Genomic DNA, 6,000 nt, shown 5'->3' with positions numbered 1-6,000 from the left:
ATCTATACTCACACACATATACACATACCGTTTCAAATTTAAAAATGGTTGCGGTTGCTCAAGGGAGTTGGCAAAGAACACAAGAAAAATGGGAGATTCCCTTCTTTATGCTGGAGAATATATATATATATATATATACACACACACACACACACACATACAGTCATGCACTGCATAATGACATTTCAGCCAACAATATACCACATATATGACAGTGGTCTCATAAGAGCATAATGGGGCTCCTCTCCTCTATACAGGTGTACCTTTTTTATCTTTTACCATATTTTTACTGTTCCTTTTCCATATTTACATATGTTTAGATGTATAAATATTTACCATTGTGTTATATTTGCCTACAGTATTCAGTACAGTAATATGCTGTACAGGTTTGTTGCCTAGAAGCCATAACACAGGCTGGGTGTGCAGTAGGCTATACTATCTTGTTTTGTGTAGGTACACACTATAATGTTAGCACAATCGCCAAGAATGAGATCATTTAATCATTCATTTCTCAGAATGTATCCCTGTCATTAGGTGACATGACTGTACACATGTATGTATGCAATGTTTGATGTAAAACATGATGTCTACCTACAGAAATACATTGATGAATCTAATATTGACATCATGAGATACAGGTAAGTAAAACACATGTAAGTTTTGCTTAGCTTTGTGTGTCTTACTTACCTGTGTCTCAGGATAAAGCACTTACTTATTGGCATACCAACAATAAAACCAAAGATACGCTAAAATTCGGGTGATGACTAACTATTTTTGACTTCTTCACTCATGCTTCATGTATTCGTCCTAGAGTGTTGATTTCTTGCAAAAATACTAACATTTCAACGTTTTAATTTATAAAGCATTCCATATTTTTAGTTGGGGCTGCCGAACAGGCTATTTTAAAAGCACAATATGAATTTTCCAGAAGCGCAATTTAAAGTTATGTGTAATCAACATACATTTACAATGAGTGCCTATGTATTAATTATAGGTTCTGTGACAAATCACCTCTCATTTCTTGCATCTACTGTCTGAAGTGGGAGGAATGATTTAACAAGGAAGCAGCTGCAAGAACAATGAACAAATCTGAAGTCGAGTGACTTTTAGAGTTAAGCAGTAAAATATACTGTGCAACTAACAATTATACAAAGAAATTAAATTTCAGATATGATAGTTGTGTTCTAAGTTGACTATTTTCTGCAGTAATACAAAAAGCTAACCTTAAAATGAAAAATGCCACATTATTTAACACAATGGATTATAGGATATACATTTTTCCTCTCTGCCTGATTTTTCTGGAAACAAATTCAGAGCTAACCAGAATGTAAAAGACAGGCTCATTTTAGTCTCCTAATGGCATTCAGCTTCTTGTTGCCCTCCTCCTTTTCTCATTATTAGAGATTGACCATAATGAAAGCATCAGAACAACATTATTACGTTCATAAGTCAATCTGCTTGGCTCTTCTGTGTCAAGGATTCCATAAGTTACACGGTCGCCAGTCTTGCAATAATTGCATATGTTTGACTATCAGGCAACAAACTAAGAATGCATGGATTTGTTTAATAAATCTAACTGGCATAAAAACCTAGTACCACTATGGGGGAAATGCAGATCAAAGGATTGCTGGTGAAGAGTCAGAAATATCACCTATTACTGAATATGAGACATTTAGCACAAAAATATCTCTCCTCGTCTTCCCTATGACCTAATGGGTGTTTAGGGGGAGAAAACCATAATTAGGTGATCTTCATTATTCAAAAACAAATTGAGTATTTTTAAATTTGTGAGATAAAACTTATAAGCCAAGAAGCAAGCAAGGCATAAGAAGCTTCCTGAATCTTCCCATCCATTCAAAAATATTTATTGAGTGCAACTTCTGTGATAAATGCAAGTTCTAGGAGCTGAGGATATGGATAAACGGTGAACAAACATACAAAAATCCTCATCTCATGCACATGAAACTTACTTGGGCCAGGCACTGTGGCTCATGCCTGTAATCCCAGCACTTTGGGAGGCCAAAGTGGGTGGATCACCTGAGGTCAGGAGTTCGAGATCAGCCTGACCACTATGCTGAAACCCCACCTCTACTAAAAATACAAAAATTAGTCAGGCATGGTGGCGGGCACCTGTTGTCCCAGCTACTCAGGAGGCTAAGGCAGGAGAATCGTTTGAACCTGGGAGATGGAGGTTACAGTGAGCCGAGATGGTTGCTACTTCATTCCAGCCTGGACAACTATATCTCAAAAAAAAAAAAAAAAGAAAAAAAAAGAAAAGAAAAAGAAAATTACTTGGAAAGAATCCAAATTTTTAAAATAAAATTTATGTTAGATATCCCCAAATGGTATGGAAAAAAACAAAACAGGAAAGTGGGTGGGAACTATATATGTAGTGGTGGGAAGAAGGACCCTAATTTTAAATAGGGTAGTCTGCAAAGGTCCACTGAAATGATATTTGAGTAAAGATATGACAGTGATAAGCATGTGGATATCTGGGAGAAGATAGGGTCAGGCAGAGAGCACAGCAAAAGCCAAGGTCCTAAGGCAGAGTGTGCCCAAGATGTTCAAAAACAGTAAGAGGCTGGAGTGTGCCTTGGATAAGGTAAACAGGGAGCAAAGGATTAGAGATAAGGTCAATAAGGAGAATTACATATGGCTGCAAATTTGCATCAAAGACTGGGGACTCCAGCTTTTCCCTTGGGTCTGGCTAGCTGTGACTGCTGTGATCATTGAAGCATGGGGGCAATGACATCAATCCTGCTCCACACTTCCTCTTTAAGAGAACTGGCATCTTCTGCTGTGGTCTCCTGGAGCCCTGAGATACCATGTAAGAAAGTACAACTCCCCTGCAGGGGAGACAACCAAATGTCCATCAGTGACAGAATGGATTAAGAAAATGTGGCACATATACACCATGGAATACTATGCAGCCATAAAAAAGGATGAGTTTATGTCCTTTGTAGGGACATGGATGAAGCTGGAAACCATCATTCTCAGCAAACTATCACAAGGACAGAAAACCAAACACCGCATGTTCTCATTCATAGATGGGAATTGAACAATGAGAACACTTGGACACAGGAAGGGGAACATCACACACCGGGACCTGTTGTGGGGTGGGGGCAGGGGGGAGGGATAGCATTAGGAGATATACCTAATGTAAATGACGAGTTAATGGGTGCAGCACACCAACATGGCACATGTATACATAACAAACCTGCACGTTGTGCACATGTACCCTAGAACTTAAAGTATAATAAAAACAAGAAAATGACTTGTTAGACACAGGAATAGAAGCTAATTTTTTTTGTCAAAATGTTTGCTGTGATCTGAGTATTTGTGCTTCCTTTCTCCCAGCCAAATTCCTGTTGAATTCATATACCAATGTGATGGTATTAGGACATGGTGGCCTTTAGGGGATGATTAGATCATGAGGGCAGAATCCTCATGAATGAGATTAGCACCTTATGATAGAGACTCCCGCGAGCTGTCTTGCCCTCTTCCACCAAGTCAGGACAAGGCAAGACGGCCCTGTGAACCAGACCTGGGGCCCTCACCAGACACAATCTGCCAGCACATGGGTCTTCTAGTTCCTAGCCTTCAGAGCTTCAAGAAATAAAGTTGTGGTTTATAAGCTGCCCAGTTTATGGTATTTTGTTATAGCAGTCTGAATGGACAGACAACGTCTTACTCTGATCTCTCAGGCAGAGATTGCTATTGAATAATAATTCATTCGATGGTCAGCTTTACGTGTCAGCTTGGCAGGGCTCTAAGTTCCCAGCTATCCAAATACTAGTCTAGGTGTTATTGTGAGGGTATTTTGTGGATGTGACTGAAGTTCATGATCTTTAAGTAATCACAATTATCCTTGATAATCTTGGTAGGCTTGATTTAGTCAGTTGGAAGCTCTTAAGAGTAGAGGTTTCTAGAAGTTCCACCTGCAGACTGCAACATCAACTTCTACCACAGAGTTCTATCCTGCCCTTCCTGATGACCTGCCCTACAAATTCAGACTTGTCTAGACAGCCTTCCAAATTGGGTAAGCAAATTCCTTGCAATAGATTATTTTATATCTCCTACTGGTCTGTTTGTCTTATTGAACCCTGAGTGATATGGTTTCTAATGAACAACTGGGGAAAGAGAGCAAGAGGAAACACCTAATAATGTAAAAAAGCTTAAGAGCCGATTCATACTTCAATTCTCATTAAAGCGCCTTGGAAGGGATGACCTGGCACAGAGCCCAGAGCATCCTTCCGTATACTTCTCCCCTCTCAGCTCCAGGCTGGTTCAGGAGATAATCCCAAATCTTCCCAAGCTCCGAAGTTTGAATAAGGCTGAGAAAACGCCAGAGGCCCTAGAGAAAAATCTGTGGTTAAGAAAAGGCAGAGTGAGCTGTAAAAATATGAAACTGGGAGCCAAGGGGAATACACAATTCAAGCAGTATGACAGGGTCTGTAACCAGAAACCTGTGAAGACTGGACATTTGGAGAAAAGCCAAAGACCAAGGGCCAGTCAGCAAATAAGCCTCTGAAAGCAAAGCTATTTACCCCAAAAGAAACAAAAAAATCTTACAGTGATTATGTTTAGCTATGTTTTCCACATCAGTAGAAGCACAGGGCTAGAGAGTTAAGTTCAATTAACACAGATGTTTGATTTTACACACCTCAGATAAGAATTATCCTTCTCTTTAAGGGAGGAGGTTTCTGCCTTTTCCTGTTCTGCAGTTATCACTTGTGCTGTGACATTTCTTTGACTCTTTGAATCCAGGACCTAAAGGATGCTGGAGATGGGAGCCCATGCCAGGAAACCAGTGATAAGGAGCCCAACTTGGGACCTGAACCTTTAGGGAGATCTCAGTTATCGTCTGTGGTAGGCAGATTAACAGTCCACAAAGATGTCCATGTCCAGGGCAAGAAAAACAGGTAGATTGTGCCAAATAACATAGATAGTACAACTGAAAATATAACCACTGCATGAATGATACAGGGAGGAGCAATGTGGAGATAAGATAATGCAAGTAAGCCAAAATCCTCATCTTCCAGGGGAAACAATTAAACATTAACTAAAAGTTTAAATAACACCTTTCATAAGCATATTATTCAGTTATGAAGGCAGTTGGCAGAGGAGGACAAAAAGGCTGTTAGAGTGATTTCTTCCAGAGAAAAAGAATAAGGGGCAGGGTAGTGAAGGGAAGGAGTAGGAAACTCCTGCTTTTCACAATACAGTTCCACACTCTTGTTTTCTTAAGACATCCTTGCTTGTTATGGTATTAAAATTAAAAAAAAAAAAAACAACTAAACCCAGTTTTCTGACAAGGACTCATTTAAAAAACAATGTTTTTATTTAATTGGGGGAAAAAGTTCATTTTATTGCAAACACTAAGTGAGCCTAATAATATCCACCTGAAGTCCTGCATGTTTAGGAAGACAGCTCTCTCCTCAGGTAAAAATGATTGCGATTTTTTTAAAAAGCCAAATACAAAAGTATTCATTTTTTATTGCTGCGTAGCAAATTACCACAAGTGTATCAGCTTAAAACACAAATTCATTACCTCATGGTTCTGTAGGTGGAAGTACAAGCACAGCATGGCGATTCTCTGCCCACGGTCTTACGAGGCGGAAATCAAGGTGTCAGCCAGGCCTCACTTCTACCTGGTGGCTCTGGGGAAGAATCTCTTTTCAAGTTCCTTCAAGTTGTTTGCTGAATTAAGTGATGGTGGTTATATGACTTAAGTCCCTACTCCCTTGCTGGCAAAGGCCTTCTTCCAAATGATGGAGGATCCTCACATCTTTACCATGTGGTCTCTTACATCTTCAAAGATAACAAGGGAGAATCTCCCTCCTACCGGAGACCCCTCACTCTTAGAATCTCTTTAGACAGCTAGAGCCCAGTCCCTTTTAAAGGCTCACCTGATTAGTTCAGGACCACCAAGCTAGTCTCCCTATTTTAAGGTAAGCTGCTTTGAGACCGTCATTACCTCAGCAAAAACTCTCCACACCC

This window comes from Macaca fascicularis, chromosome 6 (assembly GCF_037993035.2).
Source record: "Macaca fascicularis isolate 582-1 chromosome 6, T2T-MFA8v1.1".
NCBI classification, from domain to species: Eukaryota; Metazoa; Chordata; class Mammalia; order Primates; family Cercopithecidae; genus Macaca; species Macaca fascicularis.
This window is presented reverse-complemented; position numbering follows the sequence as displayed.